Below are 26,967 nucleotides of genomic sequence, written 5' to 3'. Positions count from 1 at the left end.
TGACCATATGTGTTGGTTCTTTCTGGGTTCTCTATTCTGTTCCAATGATCTATGTGTCTGGTTCTGTGCCAGTACCATAGTGTTTTGATTACTATAGCTTTGTGGTATAGTTTGAAATCAGGGAGCATGATACCTCCAGCTCCGTTCCTGTCTCAATATTGTTTTTGTTATTCAGGGTCTTTTGTGTTTCCATAAACATTTTAAAACTATTTGTTGTAGTTCTGTGAAAAATGTCATTGGTATTTTGATGGGGATTGCATTGAATCTGTAGATTGCCTTAGGTAGTATGGTCATTTTAATAGTATTCTTCCAATCCATGAGTATGGTATACCTTTCCATCTGTTTGTGTGATCTTTCAGTTTCTTTCTTTCCATGTGTCTTATAGTTTTTTAAGTAGAGATCATTTAACTCTTTAGATGTATTCCTAGATATTCTATTATTTTTGAGGCAATTGTAAATGGGGTTGTTTTCCTAATTTCTCTTTCTGATTTTCCTTTAGAATTTAATGGAGTATTTCAAGTTAAAGGTTTGGTTTCTTTCCTGATCGCAGGAAATTTTTATTTATTTTATTTACCCTTCAAGTTTTTCTTTTTTCTTTTCTTTCTTTTTGATATACCACCTGTTCATTTTTATACTGATATGGTCTTTGTAGTCTTTGTAGTCACTTCTTTAGTGTGTTAAATTTCTCAGGCTTCTTCTGGGTGATCACTGTATTCTTTAATATGGCCATTCTGTTATCCACCCCACTGTTTTTTTCCTTAATTTTTAAGTGTATTCCATCCCAAAGAGCTATCTATTCATTTTTAAGTTTACTACTTGTTCTATCCTAGATATTCTTATTTCTGATTTTAGTTTCCCTCAAATGCTTCCTAATTCTTAAATAGTCTTTTCACATTTATAAAAAAAATAAAGTTGATTAATGTATAAAACATTAGGTTACTCTACAATTAAGTTATTCTTTCCTATCTACCTTTCCCTTCAGAGGGAGGGCTGACTGAAGTAATTATATGAGTGGAAGAAGATGGATATTTAGGCCTTCCTTTAGTTTTCACATATGTGAAGAAAACAGGACAGGTCAAAGATATGTTCAGTTGCCAAAATATGAGGATTTGATTCTGATGTGATAGTCACTCTGTCCTCTTTGTGAGAAACAGGAGGTACCTTAGGAGGCTGTCGTTGGAGTCCTGGTGAGAGAGGACTGTGGCTTGGCCTAGTGAAGATATTGAAAGGCAATCCAGCCAGATTTAGACCACATTATAGAGTTGTTGATGGATTAGAAGATTAAAAGTGCAAAATGAAGGACAATATCTAGCACATTGGATTGGGAGCAAAAGTAAAGTGGTTGACATTAAATAAGAGTAGACCTATCATTGTAATAGGAAAGATTACGAATATGAGTAGAATATATTAGATGCAAGCAGTTTCGATTTTCTGACAGGAAGAAAATAGTTATTTTGTGTTTATTTCTGTTTTTAAATGGAATTGATATGAGGTCACTTATTGACAGAACAGGAAAAAAAAGTGTTGTAGAATAAAGAAGAGATGTTTAGAAATGGTCATCATAGAATATTAAAAAAAAAAAAGTTTGGAAATACAGTACAATTACTAGGAAAAGCCAATTGTCCATTTGAAATCCGTGTTTTAAATTTAAAGCCAGAACATTTTATAAAGTAGTGTGATATTCCTCCAGCAGATTAAAGCTGTAATAAAAAATTCTTATTTTCATCTTCTACCCACGACCCTCCACTACACACTCACGCAGACACACAAAGCCACATACTATTATTTATATATGTTGTAATTTTCATAAAAGTTTGCAGATTTACACAACTTCTGTAGTTTTGAGGCACCTTTTCGACTTCTTAAACGTCAAAAATAATTGTTTGAATCCTTGACAGTGGTGTTAATGCACATTCATCTTTCTTTCCACACCCTGATGTATAGATGTTAAAACTGATTTTGGACAAAATTAGTCATAACTATGTAGAAGCAACACCAATAATGTCATAAAATAATTAAATTCATGATGACTTTGCAGGAAACAAACCCAAAAAGTGAATTGCTTCTTTTTGCTTGCGTTCCTTTTCTGACTTTTTCTCTGTTTCACATACTCACTGTTGTGCTCTATAGGTTCTGTGATTGACAAACCAATCCCCTTTATCTCCAAGCTCTGATTTTTGTCCTCTGGAAATTTGAAATAGAGAAAATCTATATCTTCCCTGAACAGATTGTGGATGGCAGCAGATCCCTGCTTTAGTCCTGCCTTTCACTTTTCAGAGATGTGGGTAATCTCAGTAGCGCAAGATGTCAAAAAATGAACCCTACTGCTATCACCCCAAATCATACCCTGTTTCTCTTTTGTTACTTTTCTCTTCCTTGTTGCAGTCACTTTTAACTTAGTCACATTTAGGAAGATGGCATTTATATGCATAGCCTTTGATAAAATCATAATAGTAACAGAGAGGTTGTGTCTATTTTTGTAACTAATTGAGTACATACTGTATTACCAGATACTGTAATAGGTAAATTACACAAATTACATCCTTCAATATCTGTAATCAGCACAACTTCTCCTCCAGAAATGTGTTATTTATCATACCATCAAAAGATGTACTGAGAGCCAGTGCTTATCAATGTCAACACACTAAATAAGTGGCAACGCCAGAATTTGACCCAAGTTGGTCTCTATCTAAGACCTAAGCATTTGTTTTTAAGTTTCCTTGGGAAAAAAAAATAATGACAAGGATTTTACAGTAAGGAAGTCTAATATACAATACATTTAGTAGTTGATTAAATGGGGTCAATGCTGTTTTAATACAAAAAATTGTATCATTGGATTCCTCTTAGGTGAGAGTAAAATTCAAAGCATAGTTGAAATGTACTAGAAAGATTTGGGGGACTTTAGAAAGGAGAAGTTCTGGCTTAAAGAATATGGTGAGAAAACCATCAGTGTCAGTAATGACTAGTTAGTAAGGATGGGCAAAACACGTGGTTAGGGACAATACGTATAAACCTGCCAACTATAATATATGAGTATTGGCTGCTTGAGGAATCTTTAGATAGGTAAAGAAGGGCAATGACAGTTCCTTTCTGGCAGTGACTTGTGACCTACATTAATGTTTTAGTAGGACTGCAATATTCTGATAATAATCTCACAGTACCTATAGTTTAATGTGGCTACTCTAAGGGCCAAACACTGAGCAAAGCAATGAATTTAAAGCCTGAATTTTCACTGCTCTCCTGAGTCTGTCCCATAATTCTCACAGCCTATGGTGACCAAAAGCACTGGGCTTATACAATGCAAGAGCCCTACAGAGAAATTATTTCAGCATACCACACACAGTTGACTTGCAGTCAAAAAAGAAAAGAATAATAACGTAAAGCACCCTGAGATCCAGGTAAATGAAATCCCTTTTGATCTAACCAATCTTCCTAGAGTCCGAAATTAACACTGGCAATATGAAATTTATTTTGGACACACTTTTCTGGACAATACTTCAGAGACACTGTTCTCTTTTTAGCTTGTTCTGTTCTTTATGGGGTCGATGGCCTCTATAAATGTTTGTTTGAGTTCAAAATAATCAGGCTTTCTGTGATGATGCAAGTTTTCTTTCAAAGTAGCAATATAAATAACCTTTAATATATAGCAGCTACCTTTACTATTGTGCACTCAAACACATATACACCCACACGTTCAGGGTAAGAGAAGATGATAGAGCTCACATTTCAATTTATTGCTTTCTATATACTCTCTAACTTATGATTAATTATACATGCATACTACTTGGAAATCGTTTTATAAACAACTCTGAATAAGCAAGAAAATGGTAAAGTATAACTGATCACACATTCCCAAATGAAGACCAAGCTTCTCATGCATTAAAATTAAAAAAAAAATTGCCAGTTTTGCATGCTGTAGACTATGCAAATCTCTACTGAGTTAATTTGATCTATTTTTAGTCAGAGATTTTTTCTGTTGTGACCACGCTATCATTGAGTTTCCAGTTTTTACACTGGCAGCCTTTGTGCACATGAGAGAAGTTTTGTTTACCAATAAGCAATATAAAATTCAATTTACTTCTGCTTTGATCTTTATGATTTCTCTCTTTTTACTAACTTGGAGTTTTGTTTTCTTTCTTTTTTTAGTTCCTTTAGGTGTAAGTTTAGGTTGTTTATCTGAGAAATAATATTTTTAAATCATATCAATTTGAGATTTAGTTGTGTTTTTCTAATCATCTCTTCTGACTTCTGTTAAGTACAATTTCTCTCTTCTCCTCTCCTCTTCCATTCCTTCCTTCTTCTCTCCTTCTCTCACCACCTAGGATGTCTTTATCATTGATCCTGTAGAAACTTTTCTCTTGTCCTTCAGGGCCTGTAACAGCTTTTATTATTAGTGTATTATCTGTAAATGACTCATAAAATTGTCTCTCACTCAAAACTATTTCCCAAGCTGCAGTTTCATGTTGCCAAGTGACTCTTATATAACTCCTCATGGTGGGTAGCTATGACCTCAACATCAGCATAATTCCAGTCTGAATCTATAATATTTCCAACCAGATATTATTTTCTTTCTTCTTCCTACTAATTACAGCATCATTTTCTTCAGGACTAAGCTTGAAAATTCTGATTCATTCCTAACTGCATTATATTATAGTTAATTATTTCTCTAAATATCTATATATTTACCTTTCTCTTTTCTATTCTTATACCAAGTTAAAGGCATTAATTATATCTTTCTGGATTATAACTATAATTGTGCAAAATTAATTATTAATTAATTATAACTATAATTGTGCAAAACTTTATCATCTTGCAATTCAGCATGCAGAGTGATAATTAACCACCATGTATTCAACCAATATATTTTGGTCACCTATTAAGTCTTAGAAAGCTTAGGCAAGTGTCCTTGCCAAACCAACTCCTTTCTTACATTGGGCGCCTGCTCTGATCTGTCTGCTCCGACACTTAAAGTGCAAAAGCTGTCACCTGGAATGGAAGTTAAACACTCATGGTAACTGACAGTCATCCTACCGGCCTAAACAGCAAAAGTGTAGGCAAGAGATGATGGTGGATTATGGTAGACTATAAAGAGGAAGAACTTGAGATAGAGCTCAGTGGATGGTTTGAGAATTATTAATAAAGCAAGATGAGTTGAACTTGATCTACTGTATTGATGGTAGTGGTGAGGAAGGCTGCTTCATGCGCATGCAACTGCTGTAATCCCACAGGCTTCCGCATTCAGAAAGGTCCCGTGTTTGGTTAATGCTTGTCATGGCCATCTTGAAAATCTTAATGTTTAACAAATCCCCATATTTCCTAACAAATCTCCATATTTTCATTTTTCACCCTTCATCAGATTGTGCAGCTCATCATGGAGGTGAGGACAAACATCAAAGCTAATATCAGGATTCTGTTTGGACAACTGTGTGTGTGTGTGTGGTATTAAAAGTAATTTACCAGTTTAGTAATATATGAAAAACACTGTCCATATATAGCTTATAGAATCTATTGTGTTGCATTGCATTTTAGTGGTTTCTTTCTAGTGTTTTGGGGGTTTTTTTTGTTTGTTTTGTTTTTTTTTTGCTTAAAGCCAGAGAATCTGCCTTACTACTTTGCAATCCATCAATGGAACTTATATCAGTACTTGCTATATGATACTCTGTATGTATTTTCTGAATAAATCTCTTCATGCACACATGTATACTTACATATTTACATTCATATATATACATATGTATATATATATAATTATATATATGTATGTATACATCTATTATGTTCATAAATAAACACAAATTTTTAAACATATATAAATTTATAAGCATATACACACAAACCTTTTTCTGGCTAAATGTGAAAAGTATAGAAACTTGTGTTGAACTCAATTTTCTAAATGTCTTCTGATCATTAAAACAACTTAAGTCCATTATATCCTCAATTAGCAATAACATGCTAGGAGAATGGATATGGACAGAAAATTATGAGAAGAAAACAGGGAAGCAGTCAATAAACATTCTAGTAATCACATGAATAGAAATTAAAACAATGAGATAATAATTTTTAGCCATTGAATAAGCAAATTGAAAAAGAAATGTTCTCACTCAGAGTAGTGAGGAACCAATTAAACTTCTACTCTTCTCTAATGGTGCTGGGGAACAATAACATAATCATGTGTTTTAAGAAATATTCATAAGTTGTATTAGTAGTTCTGCATCCAGGAGTCTATTCAAGTGCAGTAGTCAGAGATCCAGGAAAAGAAGCATTCATAGAAGCATTATTTATAATATTCCAAACTTGGAAACAACATCAATGTTCAATGACAGGGAGAAGGTTAAATAAAGTATTATCAATACATATATGCTTTGCAATATAACGTTGGTGTTTTATTGAAAATATTTAATAAGTGCTTTTAATTGCATAGAAAAAGCTGAAATATTAAAATTTAAAAGACAAGATATATGCATCAGTTTTCAAAGTGTCTCATATGGTGTTCTCAGGGAAAACATTGATAATAGTAAGTTTAAGAGTTAGTGAACTGAATTACTTTGCTGAACACCTGAAACTAACACAATACTGTAAGTCAACTATACTTCAATAAAGAAAAAGTTAGTGTATACCACCGTTCTGTCTGGGATGGTCACAAATATACATTAGCAAATTAAATATAGTTCTGAAAAGATGAGAGATTTGGTTAACCAGAAGTTCTGATTAATTGAACATTAAATAACTCTTGTTTTTATAAATCGAGGTTATAGAATGATTTTTAAATATTTGTCTCTTTTCTGGCATTGTAAATATTATATACTGTGTGCAATATAATATTTCTTTGATAGTTAAGAATCTTACAATACTTCAGGGTCACTGAAATGTCAATTTTCATTATATAACACCAGAAAGGTAAATACAGATAGATATGGGAGGTTGCACTGAATGAGCGAATGTCCCCAGGACATCCCATGGAAGCTATATTTTTCTCTTTTAATTAAAAGCTCTTGGGTAAGAGTTTATTTGTGATTTGACTTTTTCTACTACAAAATGGAGTACAGAAATCAAACACAATTTATTTAATGAACACTTACTGAGCACTTACATTTGAGATTCAACTAAACTTCATTCAAAGTCTTTTATATGCCAAGGACTGTACTAGACCCTTTTGTATGTGTAAAACCCTTTAAGTATTTGCAAAATCTCCGTGTAAAGTGAGGGTGATTTTGAAAATTATGAGTCAGCTAGTAAAGAGAGAGTAAAACAGAATACAGAGAGTAAAACAAGCTGGTTAAGCAACTCTGTATTTAATGAGTTGTAGACAGATGGATTAATCCTAGATCTTCCATCTCCAGTGTAGAGTTGTCTCCATTACACCCAGCTGCATTTGCATGTACCAGGTACTGGGTGTTCATTCCTAGCTAGCATTCAATTAGGAGACAAATATGTAAACATATAATGATAAAGGAAGCACATTTATATACAAGTTACTATATGCGCAGTTTTAAGTACATTATATGTTTTAAAATATTTAATCCTCCTTGGAAGCATAAGAGATAGGCAATATTATGGAATTTTTACTGAAGAAGAAACTTCAATTTAAGCATATAGAATTGTGTAGCTTCCCAAGTTTGTTTGGTTCCAGATTCTGTGTTCTTAACAACTATGCCATGTTGTCACTAACCATAACACAATTTGTTAAATAAGATATTGATGTACTTTTAAAAGTATTTTATGGCCTCAAAAAAGTGTAGAGTCAGTCAAACCTATTGGAGCAAGGTGCTTACTCAGAAAATGTGACCTTTGTTCTGACCCCTGGAAGATGGATAAGGTAGGGACGAGATACAGGGGAAGAAAGGAGTGGAGGTTTTCCCAGGGCTGAGGGAGAGAAAGGAGTTAGAGGTATTAGTTTTGTCAACTGAATGAATGTATCATGATGCAGCTTACAAAAATATGAATTAATTTAGAAGTATTGGAATTAGCTAAGTCTTCTTAAAATGCAATATACCAGGTACAGTCTCAATATTTTAGAGTTAAGACCCTCACTGCCCCCATGTCCATGCTTTGTTTTTATTAAGGACACTCGTGTACATTTACTTTTTTAAAATTTATTTTGTGTTAGTTTTAGGTATACAGCAAAGTGATTCAGTTATACATATACTCATTCTTTTTCAGATTCTTTTCCCATACAGGTTATTACACAGCATTAGGTAGAGTTCCCTGTGATATACAGTAGGTCCTTGTTGATTATCTATTTTTCATATATATAGTAGTGTACATATGTTAATCCTAAACTCCTAATTTACCCCTTCCACTTTTCCCCTTTGGTAACCATAAGTTTGTTTTTGAAGTTGATGACCATATCACACAATTGATTTATACTAAAATTACTGTCAGTAGAAATCTCTAAGTCTTATTCATAAGTTTTCATTCAAAGACTTGTCTCCACGGCCATATTTTTAATACACTCCTACTTTTGGACCCAGCTGTAGTGTTTCTTCTTTGTTAGATTTGAGATAGCATTTAAGTTTTTCAGTACCTTAAATATTTTACCAGTTCTTCATCCAAATATACTGGCTTCCAGTATAAAATTCCTATGGACGACTTAAGTGTTTGTAACATTAATAAAACCATGATCATGTTTGGAGTTAGAGCTCTGTGGCTTACTACCAGAAACTTTCCTCCAGGAGAGCACCTCCACCTTTTTAAATGTGAGAGAATGGGGCTTCAACCAGTTGCTACACCGAACAATTGTACTAAAATTCTCCATGTGGGCTCTAATGAAATCACGAGAGATGATGATGCCATATAGAAAGATCATATCATGTACATTTCCCCTAGTTCCTGCCTAGCTTGTCTGTCATAGAAAGCAATAGAATTATTTTGAAATGAGTTTCATATGAATGTGATACAGACTCAGGCAATCTCACTATTTTCTTTCCTTACTGGTCTACTCATCTCTTTAATAAATCACCTTGTAACTTGGCCAGGTTTCACATTTGGTGCAATAATGTCTAATTTGTAGACTCCATGTTCAATCTTGTCTTAAGGTGGGAAAATATTTGCTTATCTCTCATCTTACTGCACTATTTTATTTTTACCAAATCTTCAAAGTTTACCGACGTTATTTAAGATATTTAAAAAAAAAAATCCTGGCATGTACTTTGTGTGATCTATGTGCAAAAATTAATCACTTCAAAGTAGGGTCCACTAGTTAGTAAATTTTCACTTATATTTGGAACCCAGTGTCCTTATTCTATCACGTATAGTTCAAAAAGTATCTATTTTATGGAAATAAAATATATGTACTATAGAAGTTGAGGAGTTTTAATTTTCCCTTTGTCAGTTTGCAACACTGCCCCATTAGATCCAAACAAGTGCATTGCTGTTGTTTTTGTTTTTCATATTTTACATGCACTGAAGAAAACTTTAAAAAGGTGCATTTATTAATCTAATTATTATTATGAGTAAAGAAGGCACTACTTTTTAAAATCAATTACACCTATAGTTAACTTTGAAATAGTTTTTTATCTCTTTTTTATTTTCCTGCCTCAGTGTTCTGCAATTCGTAATCTGAGTGAGTAAAGGTTAACTTTATTAGGTCGTTTTAAAAATATTCTTAGAGGTAATATTTTTTATCAGTGTAAATTTTCTTTTATTCTTTTAAGAAAAACATATAATCTGTGGTGTTTGTCACCCAAGCACATAAAATAAATAGCTGCAAAGGAAATCATGTACTGCTTCATGTTTTACCAGCTGTTTTTCTTTACACAAAAATCAGATCACTTTTTTTGTTATTATTGTAATTTCAATAATCATTTCAATTAAAACTCAATCATGGCACCATGTTTCTGTAGTTAATTGTTCCAAGTGCTGAATTATAATAACGGATATTTATACATTTCATTTATGTTCCTTCTTTATTTATGTTTGAAAACATTGCCTAGACTCCTGAGTTTCCAGGGTAAAACTGAGCATGAGATGACATCTAAAGAGACAATTTCCTGAGTCTGTCTCTCAGAGAACGATCACAGTCTAGCATTACAATTTTATCTTTCCAGTTTCTATAGTCTGACCAGCATCAGTCTTGTGTTGGATGCTTCCCCATCACCAGCAAAAATGATTCTTATAACTCTCCGAAGGTAACATAAGTGGGAACTTGGGATCAGAAACGTCCATGCTTCAGTTTCAGAGATTAGCTCTGTAATAAATTCTGCTGACTGATGCATTGTCCAGTTTCTTGAAGTTATCTTTGACATAAGGAGAAAAAAAAGAACCTGCCTACAACCTGGCTTTCCTCAAGCAGCGTGTTCTGCATAGGTTCACTTACTTTCTCCTTTTTAACTTGAAAATAGAAGAGACAAACTAAGTGGCTGACAGGCTTGCTTTTCTAGGACTAGGGAAAGTTGGTGCGGTTTCAGAATAGTAAACTTCAGAAGCCATTTAAATCCATTGTATGTTGCTTCACTGGGTTTGTGGAGAATATGAAGCCCTTAATCTGAGGGCAGTCTACTAGATATAAATCCTCCGTTGGTGCAGGGGTTCTTTTCCTAGAAATAGATTGCATTGTTTGGTGACCTGACAAATTCTTCTGCATGTCATCCCACTAAGGAGCAAGTGCCTGTTGACTTCCATTATGACTGTCCACTCAATGTGCTTGTTACGGTCTTATCCAGGGAGAACCATCAAGAAAGACTAGCAAAAACACATTGTATTCAAGTGTGTCCCTAGGATGCTCAGTGCTGGTGTCTCAGCAAAAGCTTTTGTAGCAAACTGACAAACATTTTATTGCATTCAACTAGAGTCAGCCAAATAAAAGAGTTAGGCTTCTCTAGAGAATGTCATCATGTGAAAATTTTAAATTAAACTACATGACCCCTTTTAGACCAAAAGTTCCTCTTTCTATCGCCTTTAGCTTTCATAACTGTTCCTTTCTTTGTGCTCCCAGGGCTTCATCAAAACAGGAAGATTTGAAATGGGTGCTTTTCAATAACCACAAATGAATATGATTTTATGTCTGGGTACTATGCAAGGGAAAACTCATTTGAATCAGAAACTGCATGAGAGAGAATGTACAAAACATAATACAACATTGGCTTGTTATTTCTGATGCTATTGTTTCCATGCTACTTTTCCCTGAGAGTTTAGATTTTTAGAGATTTCCAAATTCTAATTGACTCCTAACATCTTCCTGAGGAGTAACAACGCACTTAAATGTGCAATTCCTTCACAATTAGAAAGCATCCGATCCATCAGCTGCTTTTGGTGTTTCCGTTGGTTTGTTTAATCATACACAAAGCAAATTAAATCTGTCCACATTTCACATCAGTCAAGCCATAATAAAGGTAGTCAAATATAACTCTAGTTGATTCAAAACATCCTTTCTTTAAAATTGCATAGATTTTCATTTAATCTGTACAGAGAGGCTCTGAAGTGAGGATTAGTATCTATATTTTAAAGAGAAGCCTCCTTAGAATCAGAGAATGGAAGCAGCTTACACAGGTTCTGATATAGAGGAAAGTCTGAGACAGAATTTGAATCCATGTCTTTTGGCCTTTAGAGGGCCTTTTCCCTCTATCACACTAGCTTGTGAGCATTTATAGTATCAACTAACCAGAGCAAGTTATCCTGTTCTCTTTGAGGTTGGAATGACGGAGGGTCTTGTATAATTCTTAATATATCTGCCAAGTGATCCTTGGAATAGCCATCCAATTTAGATAAACTCCTACACTTATTTACTACACTACTTTAAATGGGGATGCTTGATGTCTTAATGAGTGAGTGTGGGTGATTTTTTGTTGGAAGAAAGAGCTGAAGTCATTTCACATCAATTGTGAACATAGCCAATCAGGCCTGAAATCCTTGTTATCAAAAGCTATGTACCTTACAAATCATTTAAATGTAGTCCGGAGTAAGAAGAGATTAGAAGTTGTGTGTGTGTGTGTGTGTGTGTGTGTGTGTGTGTGTGTGTGTGTTTTCCTGGTACAAGCAAAGGGGGTAGGAAAGGCATTGCGGTTTCTATTCATCTTCACAAACATATGCTGACCTCCACGGGAAAGGTCTGTCTCATATAAACCCTCCGTGCCTTGAGTACTTTGGGGGAAGGCATTAAAGAGCATCCCTCAAGCTAAATCTCACGGCTATCACCAGACTATGGATCACTCATGAATGAGCCAGCAGTTGAATGTTTAGCAGGCTGTGACGACTTTGCACGGAAATAGGAAAATTTATTATCAGCCTGCCACATCAGTGCCTGCCCTGCCTGCTTTTCCTCTCGTTCCCTCCCGATGTCGACTCCCGCCCCAACTGACAGTCAAACCCCTTCTGGCCCCCCGTTTCCCCTCCCCCGCGGAGAACTGAGGGTCTAAACTGTCACGGAGTCCTGGCCGTCATTTTTCAAGAGCAGTGATACTAAAGATGAGGCCGCCGGTCCAGGGTTTTTGAATATTTTAACTATTTCATTAATGGTATTTTTTTCCCCACGACCTTGCTGTGAGGGGGCTAAAGGGTGTCCGTCCCGTTCTGTGTGCCGTGGAATTTCTGCAGCCCCCAAAGTATGTATGATGGGGGCGGGGGGGGGGGGGAGGAGACAGAGGGAAAGGCAGCGGACGGACGGGAGAGCCGGGGAGGAGAGGAAGGAGGAGAGACAGGGAAGGAGAGCATCAGGCGGACTGGCGGTGCCAGCCAATCAGAGGCGCGCTCGGGAGCTGCAGCAGCCGGAGCCGCGGAGCCGGGGCGCGCAGGACCGCGGAGCCAGCCCGGGGCTCTCCGAGGACCAGCGCAGCGGGCGCAAGCACCGGCAAAGTCCCCTCCGTGCTGCTCGTAAATTAAGTTCCTTTCCACCAATTAGGGCAAGTCAGCGAAGGTAAGGCTTCAATTCATGACACTTTACTATGGAGTGACATTAAGATTTTCGTGCAATGGGGCTGCTCACCCGGTTCTGAGTCAAAACAATATTTGGTGAAATCTTCCTCTCTGGGTTGGTTTCACAGGATCTGCTACGAATGGGAAAGTTAGAGCTAATGCTTCGTGAGCCTTATCGCTTGTATACATTAAAAAAAATTTTTTTTTCTTATCCAAGAATGTTGCCATAGAGCCTATGGAACGTGAGTGTGATAACCCAGCTGGATCTCTGTTTATCTGTGGATGTACTGTTATCTGCCCTGCCCCTGAAGAAGTTGGAAGGATACTATGCAAGGCGCATTTGCATTGTAACGGCATGAAAATAAGCTGTCATTTATGTCTGTCTGTAAAAGTGAGGGAAAGCATTGTCAGAATGGAAACAGGGACGTTGAAATAGAAATTTCCATAGTGCTTTTTAATTATTGTCTTTCCAGTAACCTCTGAAATTACATGATCTGAGCACTGAAGCTGCAGCAGGGCAGGGCTCATTTTCTCTTTTCTCTTTCATTTATTTTTTTTCCCCCATGAAACGCTTCCATAAATGCTTATTAAAGCTTAAGATGAAACTTTTTCTTCTTTCAAAGGACACTATAAATGATGAATGAAAAGGAATTAAGTAGCCTCCTGTGCTCAGCAAAACACTTTATTTAGTATATACCCTTTTGTTTGTTAACTCTGATTCATTTTCTGACTTCTTTAACTGGACTTATTTGAGTTTGGAAATAACAATTATTTTGTCTTAATTTTCATGTCTTAAAAACAAGGTAAAATTATGCCTTATGCATGTGTGTGTGTGTGTGTGTGTGTGTGTGTGTGTGTATGTGTGGTGCGTACAGATGTGGAACTAGGAAAATCTGTCGTGTAACAGGTGAAAAATAAAATTGTATTACCTAATTATTAAAGTATTTCCTTATATCCATGCCTGCTGTATTTAAAGAACTTTCAGATTAATCAAGAAGAGTACATGCTCCTTACCGTTTCCTTGCTAAAAATTAAGATATACTAAAATGAAAATCTTAGCTAAAATTATTATGGTCTTGGGTTTGCTCAGGTGATGGCATCACTGCTTCGAGCTGAGAAAGATGGATCAGAGAAAGATTTTATTATGCAGTCCAAAACACAAAAAACAAAAAACCTACAGGCTCTGACTGTGTTTTGGAACCTTTATTTTCCACTCTGGGATCACCCACAGATTTTTCAAAGCAGGGGGCTTTCCTTATGCAGTAATTGTCTGCTTCTGTTTTAGTGGTCTTGTCTTATCAGAGAAAATATTTAATTTTAAACCAAGAGTTAGAGGTCCAGACTAGATCTCGTATGTATCTTGTTGGATGTGGGAGAAGGGAGACAGGATGTGATACTAGTAGAGAATTAGTTCTATAGTCTAACACTCTGGTCCAAGAACCAATCATCATTTGTTTCTTTCAAGCCTCCTGTTATATGTTATATTTCAGACTTCCTGATAATAAATTAACCTAGTGTAGATCAACCCATTTCTTCACTTAACAAGGCGTTCATTTAATGGGCCTTGTTAGAGGAGTATGCTATAAACCGTGGTGATGATGCTTTTTCACAGAGGTAGCTAACTTAAGGAGAAGAAAACATAAAATGATACCAATGGTCAAGTTTGATTTTCTATTTTGACAACAATGGGAGGTAGAAAATGAGGATTTGCTTTTTTAGATGCACCAGAAATGCCCACTTAAAGATAACCCAGTAGCAAAGGGGAATATAATAGTAGAATGAAGGTAAGTGACAGGAAACTCTAGCTGTAACTCTATCCAGTGAATGTTGAAAGTAATTAACTATAGCAGTTGCAGGCATGGTTAATAGCCACCAGTGTTAGGTCAAAGTCTATACATAAAGCAAACTGGAAATTACTATTCCTTCTGATGTGCTATTTGGATGGATATAGTGGAAGCATGAGAATGAATGCGTCACTTAGTCCAAGTCTGTAAATTCTTTAGATGAAGGGTGCTATATATAGTAAATATAAGATGCTTTTTTTTCATTTGACTTATATAAACATTATTATTATGATTTTTGTTGACTTTTCTGGTCTGTTAAATGCAAACCACATGTTCACAAGTTTGTGTGCCCCACTTCTCCTGTATTTGACTGAATTATACCTTCTATATATGCAACCTGATCTCAAGTGCGTGTATCTGATGCAGTGTAGCTGGGCAAAAAGTGAGAGAAAGAGACTGAGAGATTTAAGTTAGAGTGTGTATAAGGTGTCCTTTTGCTTTTTTAAAACAAGTAGAGGACGTTCGACTCCCTAATTTGCTTAATTATATGCCTTCCTTGTTGCATTACACATGTCTATAGAACTATATTCTAGATCAGAGCTTCTTAACCTTGGTGCTATTGATATTTTGGGCTATATAATTCTAAGGTGGGAGGGTTTTCCTGTGTATTGTAGGCTGCCTAGCAGCATCTCTGTTTTCTACCCACTAGATACTAGTAGCAGCACCCCGAAATTGTGACAACCCAAAATATCTCAAGATGTTGTTAACTATTCCCTGGGGGACAAAACTGCCCTCCTCTTCCATTGGAACTGTCCATGTATAGTTCAGTTTGGGTGTTCTCCAAAGATCCCTCTTCTTGGGGCTTCCCTGGTGGCGCAGTGGTTGAGAGTCCGTCTGCCAATGCAGGGGACATGGGTTCGTGCCCCAGTCCGGGAAGATCCCACATGCCGCGGAGCGGCTGGGCCCGTGAGCCATGGCCACTGAGCCTGCGCGTCTGGAGCCTGTACTCTGCAACGGGAGAGGCCACAACAGTGAGAGGCCCATGGAAAAAAAAGATCCCTAATCTCTTGCTTTGAATGAATTTCAACTTGTAAGTGTTTCATTGGGTCCTAACAGAAAACTGTGGAAGAGCTTATCGGTATTTTTTTTTTTTTTTTCTGTGAACTGAGAATCTAGGATGTATTATCATATGCTAACATTTGTGGAAACAAGAGGAAATAAAAACTGTGAAAAGGAAAATGTAGATGTTGAGTCTGAAGGAACATTTCACTTGAATTTACTTTTTTTAGAAGAGCCTTTATTACAGATAGTAAATGAAAGATACTGATGCTCTGTACTCTACAATTGCTTTCAATATTTTGCGTATGTATGTGTTTGGTGTGTCAGGAGGGGGTATTCACTCTAGTAATTCCATGTGCTTGGAGGAGTTTATAATGTTCAAAGATCCAGAAGTAAAAGAAAGCATTTTGGTTTGAAAAGCATAGTTCTTAACTGGCGGTGTATATAGCACAATGGGAAAAAAAAACAAAATGAAACAAAACACAACAAAACAAAACAAAAAAAGCAAGCATAATGATTTGAAGACATGGCAGAACTTGGATCCTGGCATAGATTACTTGTGTCACATGTCATCTATATATAGGCCATTTTTCCTCATCTGCAAAAGGGGATAAGAATAGGCATGAGAACCAAATAATACAAGGTGTCAAAATGGGTTATAATTATAAAGATGTACATCAATGTTGGTAAATTATTATAGTTTCAATTTCTTCAGTGATGTATTTGTTGAGAATTGACTCAGCATGCTAAATCTTCCAGCTGTTCTAGAGTAGTTAAAAGTCATCTGTAAGAAATGGCACTATTAGCTCTTAAAATGTTTTTTTATGGATGAAATAGAACATCTTCATTTTGAAATATGTGATTTGTATTAGACCTAATTTCCTCTCTTATTTCCATCCTTCCCCATATTATCCACATTTATAATTTGTTAAAAAAGTACAGAAATGTAAAACATAGAATGCACGTTGAAATTCACTCTTCGGCAATACCATTATTACCAGTTTGCTATATATTTTTAAGTGGTTTTTAAATGAATAGATTGATGTCTGCATGGAATTATGAAATTAATATAGATTTAAAGTTTAAAAAGTAGTTATATTGAGATGCATGCATTCATATAAGCGTATGTACACAAATATGTGTTTAGATAAAAGAAACACAAGTTGATATAATACCCAGCTAATTTTAGAGCCTGTTCTCTTCCATGTGAGTATATAGAGAATTCATAAGTATTTAACGAGAACACCATTATGCACAGACCTGATATTTAAATCTAGTTAGTGTTAGGCATATGCATGTATTTACAGCTCTCCTCGTCTCATTAGGTTAGGAGAATTTCAGAGTGGTTGATGCCCCTGCCATACTGAGAGTTAATACGATGTGACTATTGCATATTATTGCATAGATGTAGTATCATTCATTTGAATAATGCCCTATTAAATATTTTTTAAGTGAAGAATAAAGAGAAGGCCAACACAAATTAAATAATTTAGCATCACTATCATAGCTGATAGTGTTTTGACTTTTAAGTGCAGTACATGTTCCAAGAGCAGGTTGCCAGAGAAATAAGTGGACGGCTTGAAAGTGTCAGAGCAGGTAGAAGAGGTCTCGTGTACCCTGACATGTCCAGGTGTTGCTTCTGTAGATACCAGAAAATATTCTGATATGTAAACTTCTACACTGCTCAGCTACATCAAGTTAGGAAACTTCTTGATAATGTGAGAATAAAATGAATAAAGGTTGATCACTAAAAGTATTTGACTGAAATATTTGAAAAAGCAAATATTTCACTTACCTGAGCTCCTCAGGACTGTCTTATTCAATATTTTACTCATACTGCATGGAATAGGATAGATGAATTGGCGTTAAAATGAATTTGGGTTTTGCAGATGCCTCCACTGAAAAGAGGAATTCAACTATCATTTCCATTTCGTTTTATGTATAGGTGATCGTAAGGGTCTTCTAACAGATATTTATTGTCATTATATTTAGGCCATTAGGGTCAGTATATGACTTACATGTAACTATGTACAATCCATGTGACTGGCAATTTCACTTGATCCAATTATTTTGAGTCAGTCTACTGATGCCAAAAGTATTTTAAATAAAAATATCTATCTAGGTTAAACTCACAGTTATCAATGGGATTTAAAAAAAAGATAGGATGCCGTTTTAACCTATGGAATCATCATATTACAAATAACTTTTGAAACTAATGCTGGCAAACGTGATAAAACTCTTATTTATAGTTATTCCTTGTGGAAGTGAAAATTAATACAACAGTTTTGAAAAACAATTTGCAATTCATTGTCAGAAAAAGGAAAAGGCAGTTTCTCTTACATGAAACTCCTGGGAGTAAATCACTAGGAGATGAACCAAAGTATCCCAAAATTAAGAACTCTCTCAAGAAGTTAAAATTAATTTAAGAATTTGAATTAATCTAAATAATGATCTGTTTATGGAAATTCATATATTAAACTTGATACAAAATTTTATATACATCCTGATTTTTAAAAAGATTTCAAGAGAAAATCAATATAGTTGATATTGTGTAAAATGTGTATCCCTTGAATTTTTCTGTATTTTTTATATTATCTATATTTTAGAAATATGTATAATTAGAACCTTCCAGCTGCAATGTGTGATATAATTTAAATGAGCCATAAAAATATAAACAAAGACTATTTTTGTTTTATGCAGTTTTGCTGCTTTTTTGGAGAACCCGCTTATTGGTTGATTGATGCAGTTTAACTTAGCCATAGTTGAGAAAGCCTTGTGGTACTGATTGAAAAGTAAACCAGTTCTGAAAGACTATTCAGTAGGATTTTCAATCTGGATGATTGGAATTCTACTTTTTGAAGATTTGTCATATTTTTAAAACAAAAATAAAGCCAAATTAAATGTTAGATTCTATCTTTACTATATTAAATTCACTTATGGAGATTGCATTCTCTTTGAGAAGAGAGATGTTAAACAAGGGAAATAAAACTTTATATTGCTTATAGAACATGATCATTGTTAAGGAGGGAGAGGAAAGTGGAATGGGAAATAAAAGTTTTGTAGAGATAGGTGGAGGTTTGATATTTTAGCTATAAATGGCTAGGAATCCCTCCCTTACTGAGAAGTTTACTTTGAATAAAGCCTTAGAAGAAGAAGTATGGATATGAATAATTTGATATTGATAAACCATATTCTAGCAAGGGTGAAAAGCAAGAAAAAAAGTCCTGGGGCAGGAACCTGCCTGGCTGATTGGAAGAATAGCAAGAAAGCCAGTATAACTGGAGGGAAGTGACAGAAATGGAGCAGAGGAGGGGATACTATTAAGAGATAATGGAAACCAAATCACACGTAGATCCTATAGATTAGTCTAAGTACCTTGGATTTTTCCTAGGAGATCTGGGGTTGCACTGAGCAGAGAAGTAACATGATCTGATATCTTTGTTACATTACATGGCAAAGTAGGATTAAGAGTGAAGGTGGAATTAAGGTCACTAATCAGATGTGTTTCAACAAGAAACTCTGGACGCCCTGCTGGAGTCAGACTACAAGGCAGCCAGGACAGAAACAGGCCCATTGCAGAGCTATTTCAGGCATTTGGAGGAGAGATATGGTGACTTGCAGAAGAGTGAAAGCAGTAGAGATTGAGAGGAGAAGTTGAATTTCATATTTATCTTGAAATTAAAACTGACAGGACTTGATATTGTATAAGACATAGGGATGGGGCAGGGGGGACAGTGAGGGTAAAGGGTAAATTTGGTTTTTGCTGTATCCTGAGCAACAAGGAGGCTGGAGTTGTCATCTCCTAAGATGGGAAAGAATTGGGCAGAACAGATTTTGGTGGGGGAAGGAGGGCAGGCAGGAGATAGGAAGAGCTGCGTTTAGTACATTTTTTAGATTGTAATGCCCGAGTGGGGATGACATGGAGTCATTTGAATACACAGGTGTGGAGTTCAGAGAAGAGCTATCTGCTCAGGTAGGAAATCAAGAGCCGCGACTCCATTGACTGTATTTAAAGTGAAGAGACTAAATGTGAATGAAAACACGAAAAACACACAGACCAGGACATGGAGCAACCCAACACCTATAGGTTGGGAAAATGAAGAAAATCCAACACAAGTATTTGAGAAACAGTAGCTGGAGAGGAAGGAAGAGAACCCCATGAGTAAGGATCTTGAAAGCCAGGGGAAGATGTACTTCAAGGAAGAGACTGTCTTGAAAAACGTTTTGAATTATTGAAATGTAAACTCCCAAACACACATAGACACATATCTAACATTTTCATTTGGGTAATTTCATTTTAGGTATAAAGAATTCATTTCCTTAATTTTTTAAAAAAAATGTTCATCTTTGAAGGACCTTATTCATTATAGCTGTTTACTTTTTTCAAAGTTACTTATTTATAATAGTCATTTTAGATTTGATGTGAGCCTGATGTTAGAAACAACTGTAAAGTTTCTTGATGTCCTAAAAGCAAATACTGACACAAAATCACTGGTTTAATCATTTGTGGATTTTATTCATCAATATAGTCCTTGTCTCCTAATATTTCCATTAGCCTTACCTAAATTTTGATATTACAGTGATTGCCTTGCAGACCTGATAAATTTACAACATAAAATGTATCTCATTTACTGATAACTAAAAATTTTGCTTCTTGCCAACCCCAAATTATTCTAAATTACGATAGAAGAAGAATAGATATGAAGGGTGTCCTGTAGCCAAAAATTCCAATTAAGAAACTGTATTTTTTTACTTTGCCATCCTACTAGTGATTTATGTCCAGCCTTTGAAATGTGGGAAAAATATATTAGGAACCAAGATGTAAATCTACGGTTTCAGCAGCAAGTATGAGGTGACTATAATGTTGCAAAACTGATCTTTAAGCAAAAATGCAAGATGACTGTATTAGTGGATTATATCAGTGATGCTGACACCAATTAAAGCATTATTTCATACAACTATTCCAAGACACACACACACACACACGTGTGACTTTAGGATCACATTCTGTTTCTTAATCTAACTGATAGTTGTCTGTTTAGGTTAACTAGCACTTTATCAACTGAGCTCTACTTAAAATGTTTATGATCTCAAGTAAATTAAGTGATGTGACTTCTGAAACAGTTTTGTAAGAGAAGTTACAATACTTTGAGCAGTTTAAATAATGCGTAAGTGCTGTGTGTGACTACACTGAAGGCTAATGTGATGGACAGAACAATGGTCCCCAAAGATGTCCCGGTCCTAATTCCTGGAATCTGTGGATATGTTGTGACATGGCAAAGGAGGATGAAGTGTACAGATGGAATTAAGGTGGCTAATTAAATTAAGCTACCCTAAAATAGGGAGATGATCTTGAGTTATCAGGATCAGGTAGGCCCACTGTGATCTCAAGGGGATTTATAAAAGTTGAAGAAGTAGGCAGAGAGGAGGTCAGAATGACGGCATGTGAAAAGGACTCAATCTAATGTAGCTGGGTTGGAATGTGGAGAAAGAGGACCAAGTACCAAGTGCTTTGGGAAGCTTCTAGAAACTGGAAAAGGCAAGGATTCTCCCCTAGAGCCTCTGGAAAGGAATGTGGCCATGTTGACACCTTAATTTTATCTGGTTTGTGGCTTATCTCAGACTTCTGACTTACAGAACTGTAAGGTAATAACTTTGTGTTGTTGGAAGCCAATATGTTTGTGGTACTTTGTTATAGTGCCAATAGGAAATGAATGCAGCTAGCATGAGGAGGTATATTAAGTTCTGCCTTTTATAAATGACCCACCATGGAAATTTTCTGAGAATAAAAATGTAGAATATTACTGAATATGTAATAATTATACCATTAGCCTGAGATTATTATATTGCTGATGAAATTAAATTGATCATTAAATTGATGAAGAACTCCTGATATCAGACCTGAAGGATGTTTTCCAAAAGGAATGTAAAAGTTAAAATACTTCCTAATGAAAGAAAATAATGTATCCAACCTAATGTATACTTTCTTGTCCCCAGTAAGTGCATTGTGCTTCTATTTATATGAGTTTATTGGACTTCGGGTTCCTGTGTCCAAATATAGTTTTAAAAGTTTCGTATGTTCTATATTTTATGTATTTTTGCATTAATGTCAGTGCAAACATTAATGCACAAAATATAGAATGTACAGCAAAATAAACAAATGACTCTCTCCCCTTTTTTACTTTTGCAGTGTGGGAAATATTTATCAACTTTCCAGCAATTAAAAAAAAAGGCAAAGTTAATTATGATTAGCTGAGAGGGTAAAATATATGACATGGTATAATTGACAAAGGTGGATTTTAAATGAGAAATAGAAACCTGTGTTCTTCCACTGATCTAGCCATTTTATAAGTAAGTGACTGGGATGTTGCTTACCCTTCTCAGAACTATTATATAGGGAAAAAATGATTTTTCCTCCCAGTTTGAATGGCTTTCTTTTGTTTAAAGCATAACATTTATAAAAATATTTATAGAAAAACATTGAGCAAATTTTAAATATATAAAAAAACAAAGTAAAGCAAATCACCTAATAATATTTGGCTAATTACAATTTTATTTCAGTCTTTAAAATGTCCGTGCACATCGTTCACTCACACCTAGTTACAAAAGCCCTATTCAGCGTGTGGTTCTAAGAGTGGCCATGTGACCACTTTGGGCACAGGAGGCAAAGCAGGACAGGAGAACCCTGATGAGGATCGCATACCAGTCTGCCCTGATCTGGCCAGCTGATGATACTCGAGGCACTGGAACAAATTGTCCATCTGAGCTTCCATATGCTGGATCCCAGTGCCCTGATCTGCTCCCAAAGGCCCTGGCTGGGCCCCCAGAGGAAGGACCTATTCTAAGTCACATATCTGTCCCTGTCACATCATCAAGTGATATTTTCTTTTCCTTTTATGTGTTTTGTTTTTCTAACTTACTGTATTCATTCTATTAATTCCTTAAGTGGTAGGTACTCAGTGTAACCAGTCAAATGACAAAGATTTATAACCTCCATTTTGCTTTCTTCAATCCTTACTCAGATGAAATGTCCAAAAATTATAATTCTTTATCCATGTATACCTTCCTCTATACACCTATAAAATATACGCATTGACATACATGTGTAAACATATATATGCGTATACAATAGATAAGTATATTGTGATATGTACACACAGATTTTTTCAACTTTTTTAAGAGAATATTATTTATTTTACTGTACAACACATTTTTACTTAATATTAGATCGTTAAAAGCTCTACAAATCAATCTATCAATTTATTGCTTCCTGGTCTTTATTGTTTATCTCTTCTCTTGTTTCAGCTCTGCTTTTTTCCCCTGCCCCATTGCGTCTCTTTTGTCAATCTTCAGTCTTGTTCCTCCTAATTTGTATTTGTTTCTGTATTAATTAACTCAGGCAATCATAACAAAATTCATGGACCATGTAGCTTAAACAACAGGAATTTATTTCTCACAGTTTTAGAGGCTAGGAAGTCCAAGATCAAGGTACTAGCCAATTCAGTTCCCTGGTGAATGCTTGCTTTTCCCTTCCTGGCTTACAGACAGCCACTTTCTGGATGTATCCTCACTGTGCCAGGGAGGGAGGGAGGGAGGGAGGGAGAGAAAGGAAGAGAGCACGTGCAAGCTCTCTCTGGTGTCTCTTCTTACAAGGGCCCTATTCCCATCATAAAGTCCCCACCCTCATGAGCTCAATTAAATCAAATTACCTTCCAAGGGCCCCGTCTCTAAATACTATCACATAAAGGGTTAGGACTTCAACATAAGAATTTTGGAGGTACATAATCCAGACCACGGCATCTCCTTCTTCGGTTTTCCTATTTTCAACTATTATTATTAATCATTATTATTAAATTTCTAAACATCCTATGTCTTCCCTCTGCCATTCTTGATTCTACCAGGTGTTGTAGTCTCCTCAGTCCCCTCCAGTTCTCAGTCACCTCTTTCTCCAAAGTCACCTTATGTGACTCCTAAGAATATTATAGCATCTGACTCCTGAATATTATAGCATCTTTTTTTCTGAAACCCTCCAATACTACAGACTTAGTCTACACTCCTTCCCTGAAATGTTTCTAATGACAGTACAGTCATCACCTGAGTTGGTCCTTCTTCAAGACAGTTTAAAGGTCATGAAGATTGCTTGACTGCTGTGCTCACTCTGTACTGTAAAGTGCTGAAACAACAAATTTTAGAATATAGAAATTATATGTATATATATATACACACACACACACAGAATAATATATATATATATAATACGTAATATATAAAATATTATTGCAGAGAATGTTTTTCTGAACTCTTTTTTCTACAATAACATAGATTGCCAAAATCTGTGATATTTTACATTGGCTGTGATATCCGAAGACCATTCTTCCTAGATTTATTGAATACATTATGTAAAGTAAAACTTAAAATCATTTGTTTCAGAGTTTTTAAACAGAATTTGGGCAAGTTTCATTAAGAAAAATTTACTTTGAGCCATCTAGTACTCACTTGGTAATAAAAGGAAAAACTTATGAAATGACAAGACTGAATAGTACATGAATATCCCTGGTTTGAAATTGTCAAGGCATGAATCACCCTTTTAGATGAAATGCACTCACAGACTTCAAAGGCGGCTTGTGTGACTCTGGAGATATGTAACAGTTAGGAATAGCTGGTTTCTCTCAGAAAGCATCTCATTCCATTTCCAGACCAGTGCTAAGGAGGGTTTCATGTGTATGCAAAAAGGTATTTTTAACACAAATTTGGTATTAGAACCCTGGAAGTGCTGACTCTTCTGAGGGTAAAATTGTGGCTTTCAGAAAGAAGTAAACTAGGACACTCTGTCAGCATCCTGGAAATGATTTCCATTCTTTTGCTAAAGGAAATGCCAAACATTTAAAATGAAAAAACAACACATCAACTCAGTGAAAAGGCTAGATTGTTCTAATCAATAAACATTACAAGAATAGTTTATTCTTAGCTAATACATGTTTATGTCTCTAAATTATTCACAACAAAACATACTTTGTAAAAACTTTATTTTCTAAGACATAAAATATTTAAAATAACAATTGCTTCAAATCAGATTGTGTTTAATTGTTATTGATCTCTGTTCTATCTAAATACTCAACTCAGAGCCTGACCTTCAGATGTTTTTCATAGTACACATTTCTCCTGCAAATTCCGCAGTTTACTTTTATACATATTAATTTTTCATCTAATACCAGTATTTTCTCTAATTTATTGGAGAAATTATTAGATAAGAATAAAAATTTTATAAAAGCACATTTTGACAAAATACATTTCAATGGCCAAAAAAATAAATTTAATGTAATTTTTATAGAGACTTGGTACAGTGAAATTTCAGAGAAATTATCTAATATATCCTTTGAACTCAGATTTTAACTATTGATGTATTTCAATTTACTGTATAATTTATCATTTATAACTTATTTATATGTGCATAGTTAGTCATGTTAACTGGAAGTCTTTTCTGGAAGCTCTGGAGGTTGGGCAGGTATTATTAACTTCATTTTGTATAACAGTAAACTGACATCATACAAGTTCACAGACTTGCCCACCAGAGCAGACTTTGTAGCAGCTGAATCAGAGTGGAGTATCCCCTGTCCTCTTCCATCTGTCATGCCTCTCTACCAACCAGCCTCCACACCCCCTTGACCCTGGATCTCAACTGATGGCCTTGCCTCACCTTGCACTTCTAAAATTTGTGAAATCAATGGGACAGTTCCTATCTCATGTCACCTCCACCAAATCTGTACATGAACTTGTATCTATATTTCAATCCCTTTTCTCTTCTGAAATTATAATGAAGGAACATCCTTGCTATTATCCACACCTTGTTCTCAGGGTTCCGTTCGCAGACCCTCCCAATTCCTCCTCTTAATTGGCTACATCATCAAATTATTCCTTCCTAATGGATCAGTCCCACGCGCGTGTGCTCTGGTGACTCTCATCTTTCAAAAAACATCCCAGGACCCCACCACCCATTTACTCTGCTCAAATGCAACCTATTTCAGTCATCTCAGCAAATGATACCACCATTTACACAAATCAGAAAACTGAGAGAGATTCATTACACCTTTCGCATCCTTACTCTTCACATCATTCCCTAAAACAGATTTAAAATGTGTTTACTGCTTTCATCTCTGCTGGCACCACACTAGTTCACATCAGCACGATCTCTTCTACAGTGGTTTCCTCTGCTCTGTTTGCATCAGCAAATGTCCTTCTCAAATCATTTACCATATACCAGCCAGCAGAAACGTCTTAGAAATATAAATCAGTAGATGTTATTCTTTGCTTTCAAAACTTTTCAGTGAATTTTAGTTTTGTGTATAATAAAAGTCGAAGTTCTTGCCATGGCCTCTAAAATTCTACCTGATCATACCCAGCCTCTCTCTCCTGTTTGATCCTCACATCTACTCACCAAGCTATTCTTTCATGCGTTCCCTTCCTCAGAGATGCCATGCCTTCCTCAGAACCTTTGAACATGTTGTTATTCCTTTTGTCTGAAATGTCCTTCTCTCCCATTTTTCTATCACTACCTCTTTATCCTTCATGCTTAAATCTCATCCTATTAAAAACAATGCTTTCTTCCCTAAAGTAGGTCTCTATCCTACCAGCCTATTTTCTCATACTCTTCAAAGGCAATATTTATTAGTTTACTCATGTCTTTTTTTCTCATCTCCAACTAGACTGTAAACCCTACTTCAGTCAGAAGATTGTCTGCTCATTCACCTTTGGATCCTTAGTTTTTAAAATATTGCCTGGCACGTAGCCCAGAATATATACCAGAAAACATAAGACAAATATATTCACGGACTATAATTGAAACAAGTCAGGGTCTTAAAAAGTGTTTTAAAATTTTTAATTGAAGTATGACATACATAGATAATGTTGCACAAGCTGTAAGTGTACAGACAAATAACTACCAATAATTCAGCATACCCAGGTAACTACCACCCATATATAACAGAATATTACCTGCATTCCACAAGCCTTCCTTGTATACCTTCACAGTCCCTTCCTAACCCTCAGATGTAACATCTTTTTTTCTGACTTCTTAACAATATAGATTAATTTTTTCTGTTGTATTTTATATAAATAGAATCATACAGTACTGTTCCATTGTGTTTGGCTTCTCAACATTACTTGTGGGAAAACCATCTATTTTTTGAGTGAATCAGTATTTTAGTCACTTTATTGCTGTAGAATATTCCATTGTCTGAATAGACCACAAGTTATTCATTCTACTCTTCAAGGGCAT

The 26,967-nt window shown here is 35.4% G+C and overlaps 1 protein-coding gene across 2 annotated transcripts in view; it reads left to right on the top strand.

Moving 5' to 3' along the window:
- Positions 1-12,721: 12,721 nt before the first annotated feature.
- CDH18 (cadherin 18) overlaps positions 12,722-26,967 on the top strand; it is a 504,214-nt gene continuing 489,968 nt past the window's right edge. Inside the window, exon 1 of one of the 2 annotated variants that reach the window (XM_073802032.1) lies at positions 12,722-12,850. The gene's annotated coding sequence lies outside the window, so the exon portion shown is untranslated. The remainder of the gene's footprint in view (positions 12,851-26,967) is intronic. The other variant, XM_073802033.1, reaches the window with a different exon arrangement.

This window comes from Tursiops truncatus, chromosome 3, assembly GCF_011762595.2.
Source record: "Tursiops truncatus isolate mTurTru1 chromosome 3, mTurTru1.mat.Y, whole genome shotgun sequence".
NCBI lineage: Eukaryota > Metazoa > Chordata > Mammalia > Artiodactyla > Delphinidae > Tursiops > Tursiops truncatus.
Note: the sequence above shows the minus strand (reverse complement) of the source record. Positions and strands in the feature narration are given on the sequence as shown.